Below are 14,689 nucleotides of genomic sequence, written 5' to 3'. Positions count from 1 at the left end.
CAAAGGATATTTATTTTCCCATTGTCTAATTCTTGATCCTGATCCCTCAGACTTGCATCAGAGTCTGACCTCAAGAAAATACAACTTGCTGAAAAAGGTCAGTTTAGAGGAAACAGCTATTTTTAAGTTGTCATTTAGAAATGTGCTTGAATAACACATAACAAAGGTATTTTTCAGGGTTTCTCTCAGATTTTTCACCCCAGTCATGACATTATCCTCCTTTAGAGTATCCTGGCTTCAGCACTGTCCTTACAGCTAATGCTGGTTTATTTCTCCATCTACACAAAATAAATCTCTCTGTCCCTTTAGTGAACTGCAGTGTGATGCTCAGAGGCCTATGCTTAGCCATCCCCACCTTTTCAAGGCAGCCTCATCTCAGAGCAGTCCATGGACACTAGGATGGGGAAACTCATTCAAAGGCTTCTTGACATCTGGAGGAATGAAGGAAAGATGTCTTTCCTTTATTTCAGCTTTTTCATTTGAAAAGGCACTACTTCTTTGGCATTCAGTGTTCTAAGTCTGCTTTACCCTTTGGCTTTCACCTTGTAAATTTTGTTAATTTTCCCTTTATTCCCATGTGTCCTCCTTGCGTATCAGAATCATTTTGAAAAGAAGGGATTGGAGAAAAGAGTCATCAATGAATCCCATAGCAAAATTAATCAACTCAAATTTTAATGAAGGGAAAAGATGCTTTAAGATCCAGAGACTCGACAAAGCTGTGCCTCTAGTGGCTCACATCCTAAAGGAAGCTGCCATTCCTGCAGGCAGAATTTGGTCTCATCTCTGAATGGAGAGGATTGGGATGCAGCTGTGCTCTCAGGCATCATGGAATTTAACCTAAAGCAAAGTCTAAGGCTTGTCCACATTTATCTGCTCCCAGGTTCGATGAGGGAGCAGACCCAGGGGTGAGGAGAGGGGACCAGGCATGGAACTCCCATCAGAATGCAGGGTGTATCTGATGCTGCCAGGGAACCAGGCAGTCTCAACAGTGTGGAGTTGGCTTCTGGGCCGTTAAGCCAAGCATACCTGTAATATAATTAAATTAATATGGCTCTTAGGGAAATAAAAGGTAAGTTCTGCAGTTCAGTCATCGTAGAAGTAAAAGCGCCCTGTAGATAAATCTATTGTTACTGTTGTTTTGGTTTTCCTTTTTGTTTGCTTTCTCTTTCATTTTGGAGAGAACTCTTTGTCAAACAAACCCTGTTTTGTCTTCTGATGAACAAATAAGTTTGGCTGACAGTGATACAGACATAACGTGCTTGGATGGCAGAATTGCACTTTTCTTAGTGAAATAATTAAATCAATAACAGCATGCTCGTGGAATCAAGAGCAGAATGACTGGCTGGTCCCAGGGTACGTGCATGACTAGAAAATCACTGTGAGAAGAATCTTAATCTTAATCTGTGATCTTGACAATGCTCAACATTTTTAATGTTGATCTAGAAATACACCTGTAATCCTGGAAAAGGTACAGGTAAAGTTTCATAGTGCCAAACAATAAAAAGGGCTGGCCAATCACACATAAATTACCTGAATTGATAGCATGTATTTTCTTTCTGTGCTTATGCAAAGTCACACATGTATCTAGGACTCAGAAAAGCCAAAACTGGAGAATGACAGACTGAGAAAGCAGCAACTCTTTAGAGGATTTAGGGGTCAGAGAAGATTGGAAGCTCGGTGTGAGCTCCCTTTGCAACTGAATCTTTGCAGAGATTAATGGAATCCTTAAAAGCACCAGCAACAAAGAAGGGAAGGGAAGGGAAGGGAAGGGAAGGGAAGGGAAGGGAAGGGAAGGGAAGGGAAGGGAAGGGAAGGGAAGGGAAGGGAAGGGAAGGGAAGGGAAGGGAAGGGAAGGGAAGGGAAGGGAAGGGAAGGGAAGGGAAGGGAAGGGAAGGGAAGGGAAGGGAAGGGAAGGGAAGGGAAGGGAAGGGAAGGGAAGGGAAGGGAAGGGAAGGGAAGGGAAGGGAAGGGAAGGGAGCTCAGTGCGGAGGAGGCAGGCAGTGGGATTTGGTGCACTTGAAGAACAAACAAACCAGAGGCAGTGCAGGAAACAATATTGGTTGAAAAACTGGGATATATATATATGAGTGAATTAGGTTTCACCTCTTTTAACTCTCGATGCCTAAAGCTAACGTTAGGGAATACTACCTGAAGGGGTTTAGACTGTAAACTCAGATGTTTGGATGGCATTGTACTGCAGGCATGATGTTTCTACGTTGCTTGAGTTGTGACAAACTGGCTTAGAATCATAAAATAGCTTAGGTTGGAAGGGACTTTAAAGATCATCTAGTTCTAACCCCCAAATGATCCCGAGCAGAAGAGATGAGCGTGTCAAGGAGTTTCAGAAGCCAAAAAATGCAAACAGGAAATTTGTCACATCTTTTCTTAGATAGAGCAAAGATGTTTGGATTGAACTCCAAAGGGGAATGCTGAATTCACCAGTCCTGGAGAAAAGCAAGCTGGAGTGGCTGACCTGTTTTGATCAACCACACGCTAGTAAGCCTCAGGCCAAGAGAAGTGCAGCGTCTTCACACTGTGCTATGCAAGGGATTAAAGTAGGAGGTTCCATGGTCCCTCTTGACCTTCTACAGACATACAGAACCTCTGGAGGGGGCCTCTGGAGCTCCCCAAGTCCAACCCAACCCCCAAAAAGCAGTTCCCTGCAGCAAGTTTCTCAGAAAACTGTTCAGCTGGGTTTCATAGAATCATAGAATGGCCTGCATTGAAAAAAGGACCTCAAAGATCATCCAGTTTCAACCCCCCTGCCATGGGTAGGGTCACCAATTGCCGGACCAGGCTGCCCAGACTCACATAGGTTTGAGTGTCTCCAAAGAAGGAAACTGCACCAGCTCTCTGTGCAACTGGTTCCAAGGGCTCTATCAACCCCAAAGTTCATGTTGTTAAAAGGATTGTTTATTTCCTTCCACTTTAAAGCTGTTTGGCAGATAAAGACCTGCTGGGTGGACCTGTACTCCTGCAGGAAACTCGCTGTGTGTTGTGGGCTGAAAAGTACTCTTCTCCCAGCAAACTGTTTGCTAAGTCAGAGGAGGGTGTGATGATGGGAGTGGTAAAATATGGGAACTAATCTGTGCACCTGCTGCAATCTTCCTTCTCTCTGCTGGTATGGGAAGCCTGATTTATGGGCATGATTTATGTCACCTTTCCACACTGTGGACCGCTGGTACGCTCTCCTTGAAGCAATCTAAGCAAAGTGTTATGTGAACAAAGAGAGACTGCATCGTATTTCTGCCATGCTGCTGTTCAGAGCTAAAAAGCAAACTCTGGTGAGTTGACTTTCCCTTCTCTTTAATCCCCCAGAGAGTTCCATCTCAAAGTGCCTTTCTGTAAGTCTCTCAAGGGAGAGTAGAGAGCAGGGAGTGAGGACACAACCTGTGCTACGTCTCATGCCTTCAAAGCTGGGGAGTGGTCCAAATATTTTATTTGGAAATATTACTTTAACAAGCACAATATAGATGCAGACATGGTTTGCCTCTCTCCATTTCATGGTTCTGGCTCAAAAAAATAGAAGAAAAAAAAAAAAGAGAAAAGCAAGGTTTAATTCCAGTGAGGAAAGCAAGACAGTCTTATTTCTGAACTGCAGGACAGTGTTGACCATAATGGATTCAGGCTATGAAACACCAGGTCCTGCAGACCTCACTCAGTCCTTTGTCATCATTTTGTCTGCCTCAGAGGAAATGAGGGCCCACTGGGGCTGGACTGGGGGTCGTGTTGAGACTGGTGGCCTTGCCTTTGCACCCATTTTAGAATCATAGAATCATAGAATCATTAAGGTTAGAAAAGACATCTGAGAACATAGAATCATAGAATGGCTTGGGTTGGAAGAGACCTCAAGGATCATCAAGCTCCAACCCCCCTGCCACAGGCAGGGCCACCAACCTCCACATTTAATACCAGACCAGGCTGCCAAGATCAAGTCCAACCAACAAACTCATTCCCACCATGCCTACTCATAAGATCATAGCATCATAGAATCATTAAGGTTGGAAAGGGCCTCTAAGATCATAAAATCCAACCACAGACCCATCATCACCACTTTGCACAATAAACCATGGCCATAGAGCAGGTTCCCAGGCAGTGCCAAAGGACAGAACCTAATAGCAAACAGGTGACCATATTTTCTCCCTTCCTTGTATGCAGGAAAGTCGGAATCCTGCTCGTTGCTTTGCAAAGGAATCATTACTGTGTTTGGGTAGAAAGGGCTTTAAAGCATTTCAACCAGGAAATCCTTTCTTGTAAGCCCCAGTTCATGCCCAGCTGAATTGGAGTTGGTGTCTGTCACTGCCAGACAGGAGAACAGGAGTGGATATCACAAACACAACATCAGCTCAGGGCTCAAAATAATCGCTCCACAATCACCACAGCACAGAACGAAGCCGATAACTCATTAGGGAGGAATATGTAGGCAATTAATGTTAATTTCAGTTGACAATTGTAACCTGATGGCTGACTGACGCACCATAATCTGTGCGAAGGAAATAGTTCTCATAGCTGCTTAATTAATGATAAACAGAGCCTTTGTTGCTGGTGTTGTTAAAAAAAGAAAAAAGAAAAAAAAAAAAGAAGAAGAAGAAAGAAAAATCAATGCAGACTTTTTGCCACATGTGCAAAATGCATTCTGGAGGGCCAGCGCTAACAAACCTTGGTGACAAGCACAAGCCCGTTGCTTCATCCTTTCATTCCAATGGTATGAGATGGAACGTGAAGCATAATGCATGATCTTGTCGTGGGAAGCACCCAACCCAACAGACCGCTCCAAATGGATAGGAAGGGAGAACTGGGCAGACCTTGCGTGCTGTGCTCTGCCCAGGGATCCAGAGACGTGCTGACATCGCCTGGAAACTCTTGACACAGATCATTCTTCTGGCTTTCTGCTGCTTCATCATATGTTTCCTGCATTGTCTTTCTCTGTCGTTATTTATTTTCGAGCACAGACATGTGTCAGTAAATAAGAGCTCTGATGATTCTCTCTTTTGTTCTTTTTCTGGGTTTGCGAGTATACGGATTCCCCTCCCAGCAATGATGCAGCCATTAGGCTTGTCCCATACACCTGAGTACTCCCAACACTAATTTTACCATATTCCTGTCACCTGAAGAGTTACTTAAGACAATAGCAGAGTTCTGCCACCTGGAGTTTCTCTATGTCAAGGTCCTGGAGTCAGCACACAAGTGGCCTTGACACAAGTCAGGACATTTCAGGGCTCAATGAAGAACAAGGCATAAAGGAGGTCCACTGGGAGCCTCACCTTACAGTCAACTTTAAATGTGAAACATCAGATACAAAAGCACAGACAGTTAATGAATGTGGCCTTGAAACTGGTTTAGAGTCTTCTTGTTAAATTAGAGGTAAAACTAGACGGATCTGAGCCATCCATGCAGTCCTGGCTTCTCCTATGAACTCAGTATCACAAGGCAGCTTTTAACCACCCATGCAACACTGGAGGTTTGACACAATCCTGACTCTCGCTTCCCTGTCTGGAAAAGTACCTTCTGACTCCCCTGAAGGGAAGGGGAAAGATCTGGCAGATGTGTGGCACCGGGAGCCTAAATTTGCTGCTGGCATGATGCAAGGGTCCATTGATGGATTTACTCTTGCAAAGAAAGCTTTCTCAAAGTGCAATTAATTTTTTTATTGGTGTTCAAATCCCTGGGAAAAACAAAACAGAACAGATGACTATTTAGAAATAAAGCTACTTCCAAGGAGTCTTGGTGGCCTCGTGCTGCAAGAATAGCAGGTAAAGACTTATTTCTTTTACAGACTTTGAGCAGCAATGATCAGGAGCTGTGGGCTGAAAGCAGATGTTGGTGGGTGACCTCTCTGAGCAGTGTTGAGCAATCCTTATCTGAGGGACATGGTTAGTGGGCATGGTGATGATGGGTTGATGGTTGGACCTGCTGGTCTTAGAGGTCTTTTCCAAACTTAATGATTCTGTGATTAAAGGCCTTCAATTTGAGAGGGGAGAAAAGCATCCATAACTTCTCAAGGAAGGAAAGCTATGGAATCTGTGGTTGTTCCTGGATTCATGCATGGTCTGAGCATTTCCCTTTCCCACAGCACATTTCCCTCACTGTGAAATGCAAATGACGATGTTTGTCCATAGTGGTGGAACACGTATGGGTTTAATTTCAGATTTCACCTGCTGTGGCAGAAGGAGAGGATCTGTTCTGGGTCCACAGGTTAAGCACGGGAAAGATTCTGCTTAGCAATTAATTTATTCCTGTTATAACTGTATATTGTTGTTTGTTTTTCAGGCTTCCACGACTGTGGCGCTTAAAAGGGAACACTGCACTTAAATTTCAGTGAGAGTTTCAATAAAGGCAAGGAAGAAAACATCTCAGTGCAAAAGAAAAGCACTGGACTAGCTTTGCTAAGAGGGTTATGGTACCTCCATGCTACAACGGAGAGCATGGTGGTGATGGTGGGCATGTGGTGATGGGTTGGATAGTGATGGTAGGACTAGATGATCTCAGTGGTCTTTTCCAACCTTCACGATTCTATGATTTTGCAACTCAGGAAGTTGTTTTGCAGTGAAATACCTTTGTACAACTGTTTAGATTTGCTTCTGAGTTGCAATCTGGTCTGAGATCCTTTCCAGATTTATTTTCTATGATGAAAACATGACCTACAGAACAGAAAATGCCCTCTTTTTTTTCTTCTACTGATTCCCCCCCCTTTTTTTTCTCTTCTCCTCTTTGTCACATAACTGCTCTTGAGAGCTGGAGTACTTCCCTCCTATTGTGCAAACTCAACAACTTGTCTCATCCCCAAGCTTTTCTCTTTTTCCTCTCTCCATGCAAAACTTTCTTCATCATCTTTTGGGAACTTTCCCTCCACCTTCTCCACCATCTTCACCAGCTGTTTCTGCAGTCAACAGCATTTGTTTGCCTGGTGGAGATTTCTTGGTGGAGTTACCGGGTTCTAATCTGAAACCACTTATACCACCATGGCTGTAAATTTTATCTTGGATCCCACAATACAAAGACTGTCATGTGCTCTGCCTCAAAAACAGAAGAAAAGCCATGTCAGCTCAAGAGCCCAAGGGCTGAAGAACCTTGTTTGCCACCTCTGCAGCACGCAAGCCCTTGTTGCAGCCATGGCTTCGTAGCACCCAGAGCTCAGTGCAAGATATGGGACAGTTTGCAGACACCACAGACGTACAGAGCCTTATTTCTGGGCATGGATATTTAGCAGAGAATGTAGTGCATATGGTGGAATGGCAGTAAATCTGTGATCATTACATAAATCCAGCAGTGGTCCCACCCATGGGACAGGACGTGGGATGCTGTGGAGGAGTGCAGAAGACAAAAGTCATTAGAGCTGTAGAAGTCTCCTATGAAGAAAGGTTGAGGGAACTGGGATTGTTTAGCTAAGAGAAGAGAAGGCTCCAAAGAGACCTTATTGTGGCCTTCCAGTACTTGAAGGGAGTGTATAAACAGAAGGGGGAATGGCTGTTTACAAGGATGGATGGTGATAGGACAAGGGGGAGTGGTTTTAAACTGAGACAGGGGAGGTTTAAATTGGATATTAGGAGGAAGTTTTTCACCCAGAGAGAGGTGAGGCACTGGAACAGGTTGCCCAAGGAGGCTGTGGATGCCCCATCCCTGCAGGCATTCGAGGCCAGGCTGGATGTGGCTCTGGGCAGCCTGGTCTGCTGGTTGGTGACCCTGCACATAGCAGGGGGTTGGAACTGGATGAGCACTGTGCTCCTTTTCAACTCAGGCCATTCTATGACTCTATGAAGAGAAAATACATATTTGCAACGTTCTATGACTCTAAGTCGTAGAACCATAGAATGGCTGTGCCTCCATGGCTGAGATCTGCCAGTCTGAATCCCTTCTCTTTCCTCTTTCCAACATTCTGCAAAGAAAATATTACAATCTGACGACGACAAAGCCCCTCCATTCACAAGACTTTCTGCTGACCTCACTCATGTTTTCCCAACCCCAACGTGGCTGAGCAAACAAGGGAACGATTTGGAGCTACTGCAAGCCTGCCTGGGAGTCACGATGATTAAGTCCATTGGCCCTGACCCAAATCTAATGCGAAAACCCTCCCCATGCTCACCTATCATCATCAATTCTGCCTTTATCAGGCAGGCGGTTACTTGCTCCTCGCTTGCTCTGGCTGCTCCACAAACCCTCCAGGGCCAGCAAGGGAAGGAGAATAAATACCCCATCTCCACTGAGACCTCAGTGCTGCCTCTCAACTCCTCAGGTTTCCTGCTGAAGTCCTGACTGCCTTTTGTGTGGCTTCAAAAAGGAGTTATTATGGCCTCTTCATTCGCCTCTATCCCCACTTGCTTCAGCTCTATTCAGGCACAATGGAGGTTTCTCTGAGAGGAGAGCTGATAATATCACTTCTCAGGCAAAGAGCTTAATTCCCACTTTGGGGTTGGGCAAGGCATGCTCTGCAAGGAGCTGCTCTCTGCACAAAAGCCACCTGAATACAGCAGACAAACCTACTAAAGCTTGGAGAGCACTGCTTATAGGTATTACCTTTTCCCCCCAAACACAGAAGAACAAAGAGTTCCCTGGAATGTGGCTTATTTAACATAGTAAACATTAAGCAACTTGTGGTTGATATAAATGCTTCTTTAATAGGCTGGTGACATTCCTTGGGACCTGTCCAAGTCCATGTATAACTCCAGCTCTGCTCTCCCAGACTCCGTTTCCCTCCTCCCTGCAGATGCTTTTTTAATGCCACAGTAGCAGACTAACGTAATTTGCAGCAGAACAGATGCCTGCACTCCTCGTGCATCGCATAGGGAGCTCCAGTGCCTAACTTGGGCCTTGGTCTTCTGTCCATTGGGATAACAACTCTCAAATGGAATTTAAGAATAGAATTTTTTTTAAGTTGGAAGGGGCTTTTAAAAGCCATCTGGTCCCATTCCCTGCAATGAACAGAGACACCCACAGCTCCATCAGGTGTCTGGAGCCTCATCCAGCCTGACCTGAGTGTCTCCACATATGGTGCACCACCACCTCTCTGGGCAACCTGTGCCAGTGCGTATTTACTCTTATTGTCAAGAACTTTTTCCTTGTATCTAATTCTAATCTCCTCTCTTTTAGTAGGAAATCGTTTCCCCAAGTCCTGTCACAACAGACTCTGCTAAAGAGTTTGTCCCTCTCTTTCTTTAAGATCCCTTTAAGATGAAGAAACTCTGGGAGAAACAATTTTGCTTCTTTTCCTATCATTAATAAAAAGAGTCTTTTACCTTTTCATGTAGAATATTGAGTGGATTGCATTTCCACCGACAGATGCTGACATGAATTCAAGGCCTGACTACAGACCTAAATATGAGAGGGTTGAGGACCAATGGGGCAGGTTGGCTGGCACTTGTGCTGCTCAGGTTCATCCCCATTGCTGAAGTCCGCATCCATGCCATGTGGCAGCCAGACCTGACTCTCCTCTTAGCACACATTTTCTGCTGGTTTTTTTTTCTGTTTTGTTCTGTTTTTTTGGGTGTTTTTTTTGTTTTTTCCCAACTCAAAGTGTTTGAAATAGTGTCGACAGGTCTGGAGGTGACCAAGCCCAGCTGGATGCAATCTCACCCTAAATGGAGTCCCAGGACTGAGCTGTCCCCATGGCCACGTCTCAGAGGGACCGAGTTGGGGTGGTCCAGGACTGAGCCAGGAAAGAGGTGTGAGTGAAACACTGAGGACAGGGAGGGGCCCAGGGCTGCAGCCTCCCTCGTGTCCATCTATCCAAAGTTTCCACTTTGGGGAACATTCCACAGTTTTAATGTATTATTTTTTTATGACTAAACCCCAAAGTGCACAGTCATTCGCCAAGAGGTGACATCTGGCTAAATAAATAACAATTATTGGCTGGTCCAGCACATGTTTTATTTCGACTGAAACTTTGTTTTTAATAAGTGAAACACAGAATATAAATGGGACGGTCGCATATTCAAACACATGCATACACACATATAATTTGTGTGTGTGTGTGTGTGTGTGTGTGTGTGTGTTTGGAAGGAAGACTAAATCCCACATGAAAGAAAATCAAACGCAGGACTTTTGTCCATGTGTTTCAATTACTGAGATCTAAATAAAAATAGAGTGGATGTCATCCTGCTTATTTTTAGCCATTTTGATCGCAGTGAAAATAACACAGAAAAGAACATTTCACCAAAATTCTCCTGACCTTGTCTAGCCCTGCAGATGACAACTTATTTGCTACCATGATTATTATCCTCGCTGGGCTCCAGAAGCAGTAAGCACAGAGGCAGGCAGTGAACCTGCAGATTTTGGGTGCCCAGCTTAAGTCTTGTATACAATGTGAAGCTTCCCTACGCCTTGTGTTTCTCTCCTGCTCTCTATGCATGGCTCATGTGTATTGGCCACCACTTGTTTCAATGGCAATGGTATGATTCTGAGTCTCCAGTCACAGTCAGCATGAATGAAGACCCTCAGTTAGGATTAAAGGAAAAGAAATAATCAGAGCAGGTGCTGCGGGCAGAGATGAGGTGGTTGGCAATCCTGCCCATGGAAGTGGGGTTGAATGATGATCTTTGAGGTTGTTCTCAACTCAGGCCATTCCACGATTCTATGAAATGAGATGGGTTGGCTTTCCCTGCATCACACTGCGATCCAGGCTCTGGAATCATGTTTTTCATTAGCAGAGCTACCCAGAAGACTCCAAAACCTCTCCGGCATAATGCATCTTCCACTCTCATTAGCAGGAGAAGGTTGAAAGGTAGAAGTGACTCCTGCTGCTCAAACACCTGGAACTACTGGTTGGATGCTGAGCAGCTTGCAGATCCACCTGCAGTGTGAAATGGGCAGTAAAATTCAAAGCCAAATGTGAGCTGAGAACATCTGCTGCTCAGAAGGCTGGGGTAGACCCCATCCTTGGAGGTACTCAAGAACCGCGGAGAGGTAGGACTGAGGGACATGGTTTGATGGCTATAGAGGTTGGCATGAGCATGGTAGCAGGCATGGGTTGACAGCTGAACTTGCTAATATCAGAGATATTTCCCAACCTTAATGATTCTGTGATTCTATGACAAGAGTTTCAGGTACACACAAGGCATTTGTTGTTACACTGCCCATCCAACAGGAACGTCACAATGTTGAAAGGAGGCTGATCTAATCCAGGAGACAACAGTGCATAACTGACAGGAGACAACAGCTGGCATAACTGAGCTCAGGGCAAGGGGAGGTGCTGGCTGCTCCTGCCTGCTGCTGATCCTTGCTTGCATCCTGCTGATGCTCTGCAAGGGCATTAAAGGCAGCATGAGGCATGGGCTGAGCATCCATGAGACTAATACATCATGGGCCACATTGCTCTGTCACTTTCTCCACACTGGAACAATATTGGAGGCAAAGAGAAAGGCAGTATTATGCAGAGATACAGACCTGGGATGAGGAATAGAAGCAGAATCCTTACCCGTTCTGCAGAGCAGCTTGCTGGGGAAAAAATACATTAGTATTTCTAAGAGCAAAAAATTACAATGCTATGAAAGGTTATTGGCCAGCAGGGTAAGGACTTTATTTGCCACCTCTTCCTCCCCAGGCCATCAGGTAGTAGTGTGAGACAAGGCAACCCACTGCTAGGCCTCCTCCAAAGACATTCAATAAAATGACATAAAAATAAGAGTGATGTCCCTATGAGGAGGGAGACAAAAAACAATGTGTGTTTCATAAGGAGCTGGGTGACTCTTGTGTGCATTTAAACTGTAAATTCAGGTTTTTTTTAGGCAACATCCATCTGCTCCTTAGTGTGTGGAGTCACTGTGCACCATGATGGAAGATGGGACATGGTAAGTGGGCATGGTGGGGATGGGTTATGGTTGGACTTGGTGATTTTAGAGGCCTTCTCCAACCTTAAAGATTCCATGATTCTAAGAGGGCATTGTGATGATGATGAGTGGATGGTTGAATTTGATGAGGTCTTAAGAGGTCTTTTCTAACCTCCTTCTGTGATCTCCATCATGGGATACAGCTGGAGACAGCTATGGCCATATAGCATCTGGTTATGCCAATTGATAGGAGCTGCTCATTCTATTCCAAGTCTCTGCTGTCAGCAGGTTAAAAGGGAAGATTTTACCCATCTCAGTGGACCTGAGCTCTCTTTCCTGACCTTCAAGGAGATTACCATCTCTTCTAAAAATGGGGGAACTGAGACAAGAGATGGCAAGGGGGGGGGGGGGGGGGGGGGTTAAGGTGGCAGGGACAGAAGGGTTCTGGTTGCTGAACTGGGCAAGAAATCTAAACCTGTACTGGCTTAAGGCTGGGAACATCCCAGTTCAGGCCTGGATCTGCACAAGGACGACAGAGACTGGGGAGCATCTGGGGTCAGCCCACTGGAGGAGCCTTAGAGAGCGGCAGAAAGTGTAAAAGATCAGAAATCACAGAATGATTGCGATGGGAAAAGACAGCTAAGATGACCAAGTCCTACCCCAACTCATCTCCACCATGCCCACTAGCCATGTCCCCACATGCCACTCCTTCGGAGAAGAAACATTTCCTAGTACCCAACCTGACCCTCCGCTGGTGCAATATGAGGTCATCACCTCTTGTCCTATTGCTGTTACCTGGAAGAAGACAGCCTCCATTCAGGGAGCTGTAGTGAGCAATGAGGTCTCCCCTGAGCTTTTCTTTTCCAGATTGACCCATCCCAGTTCCCACAGCTGCTCCCCATAAGATTTGTGCTCCAGACCCCTTCACAGCTCCGTTCCCCTTCTGTGGGCATGCTCCAGGGCTAGAGAGGAGCCCAACACTGAACACAGTTCAGACCCCTTTGTACCCCAAAAGGACTAAAAAGAGAAACCACTGGCGGATGGGGAAGGAAAGGTGAAAGGAGAATCAGGGGACACCTTTGTGCCTGCAATCAATTCTTCCGGCTTCTCCTCTTTCATGGGCAGCCACTGGTGGCACAAAACGCAGCAGCAACAGTGCAGCCCATTTATCCACGAGTGGACAAGAGGACTTATTCTCCAGCCCTTGAGAGCAAAATCTTCCCAGGGTTAGGAGGCCGAGCCTGGGGCTTTGGGGAAAAAAAACCCTTTTCATTGCAAGTCATTAGGAAGAGATAAAGGTCTGCCTCGCTGCTCCACACTCCTGCCAGCGCACCTTCTCAGCCCCGGGACAACAGTGGGGCCATTTTGCAAGGCCCTCTAATTATCTATTTCCTCCCATTGCTACCGCTCACAGAGGAAAGAAAGAAATAGAAAAAGGGCTCATTTCAACAGACCTTATCTGATAGCGCATTCAGGATGGGTTTCTCTCGCTGCCGGCCCTCCCTCTGCTTTCTTTTCTTGCCTCGCTCCCCTCCTGGCGCACAGGGACCGGGTTTTGTTGTCCGTAGGGCTGGAGGACAGGGTGCACGGTACTGGGATGCCTTTCAGGCTCGTCCTAATTCAGAACCATTGTCCCAGGCTTTTCTAAGAGGATGACAGCTGACATCAGTTCTCTACCTGCAGATTGGACTGATTTTTTTCCTTCTTTCTGTAAAAGCATGGTCCCATTAAATGCTGCTAAATACAAACCTTCACTAATTGCATTTCAATATGCATTTTTTCCTTTCCCCCCCACTTCCTCAGTTCTCCACATCAGGTGCTCCTGAAAAAAGGCTGAATTAGGGTGCAGGTGTACTGCATGCAGTGCTCACCATGCAATGTCCCCCATACAGTCCCAAGGCACATTCAGACCATTGCACCAACCCTTCCTATAGCACAATTCGTGGCTCCTCTTTCCAGCTGGGCTGTTCTCACATCTTCACCTCGTTTTTATAGCTGCACTCTAAGGCATATAGTCTCATCCATGGTTTTCTGCAGTCCCTACATTATCTGAAGCCTTCGCATTTTGGTGGCACACAAGGAGCACCAGGACAGCCTCATCTTCTAGGGGCAGATAAATAAATCCCAGCAGAGGAGGAGGGAGGAGTTGGTCAACAGGCTGTCATTAAGCACAATTAAGAACACCTTTTCTTGCTGCCAGTATCCCTTCCCCAAGAAAGAAGTGTGTATGTAAATCCTTTAAGTTCAGGTTAATCTTTGTCTGAGATTCATGCATCTGTGCAAGGCTGCATTTTCACTCTGCTTTTGCCATGTACAGACTGAAAGCGTTGGAATTCACAATGACCCATTTGGTCACTTACATAGAAATTCATTCACAGAACAGCTCAGTTTCAACCCAGTTCTCATGCACAGCTGAAGCCTCTTGCAAAGAGCCATCTAGATTCTAAGAGCAGTCTCTAAGAGAGAGATCCTGCCCTGCAGGAAAGCAGCAAACTTCTCTCACTTCTCACCTCATTTTTCCCAGCCCTGCTTTGCTTCTCCTTCTGTCTTTTCCTTCCAGGTTGCAGAATACTTTCTTCCTTCTATTTTTTTCATATTACGTTTTTTTGTGTGTGTGTGTATGCAAAACCTTCCTTTTGATGCACAGAACCAGAGCTGTTTCTACCTCTGACTTTGAAGGCATTCAGTTTGGAAACCAAATTGCTTTCATGGTGTTTTCAGCATGATCTCTCACTTGTCTTCTAAAACACCACCACAAATGGATCAGTGTTTCTATACCAGGCTGACCACCGCTTTCTACTAAGGTAGATATATCATTATATCTGTATTGCATAATACATAGATCTTTGTAGCTATATACATCCAGGAGTCTAGGAGATACTTTCCTCCTTTGGTAAGAGGATTCACTGATGGATTTCTATGGATAA

The 14,689-nt window shown here is 45.4% G+C and overlaps 1 long non-coding RNA gene across 2 annotated transcripts; it reads right to left on the bottom strand.

Moving 5' to 3' along the window:
• Nucleotides 1-9,509: 9,509 nt before the first annotated feature.
• Nucleotides 9,510-13,839, bottom strand: LOC125692050 (uncharacterized). 2 transcript variants are annotated; one of them, XR_007376425.1, is made up of 3 exons: nt 13,512-13,839; nt 13,217-13,406; nt 9,510-10,786 (listed from the first exon to the last, which is right to left on the bottom strand). It is a non-coding gene; the product is annotated as an uncharacterized LOC125692050 (long non-coding RNA). The 2 variants fall into 2 exon arrangements; XR_007376424.1 differs by having other exon boundaries at nt 13,634-13,839.
• Nucleotides 13,840-14,689: the final 850 nt, after the last annotated feature.

The sequence above is a fragment of the Lagopus muta genome, chromosome 4 (genome assembly GCF_023343835.1).
Source record: "Lagopus muta isolate bLagMut1 chromosome 4, bLagMut1 primary, whole genome shotgun sequence".
NCBI lineage: Eukaryota > Metazoa > Chordata > Aves > Galliformes > Phasianidae > Lagopus > Lagopus muta.
This window is presented reverse-complemented; position numbering and strand designations above follow the sequence as displayed.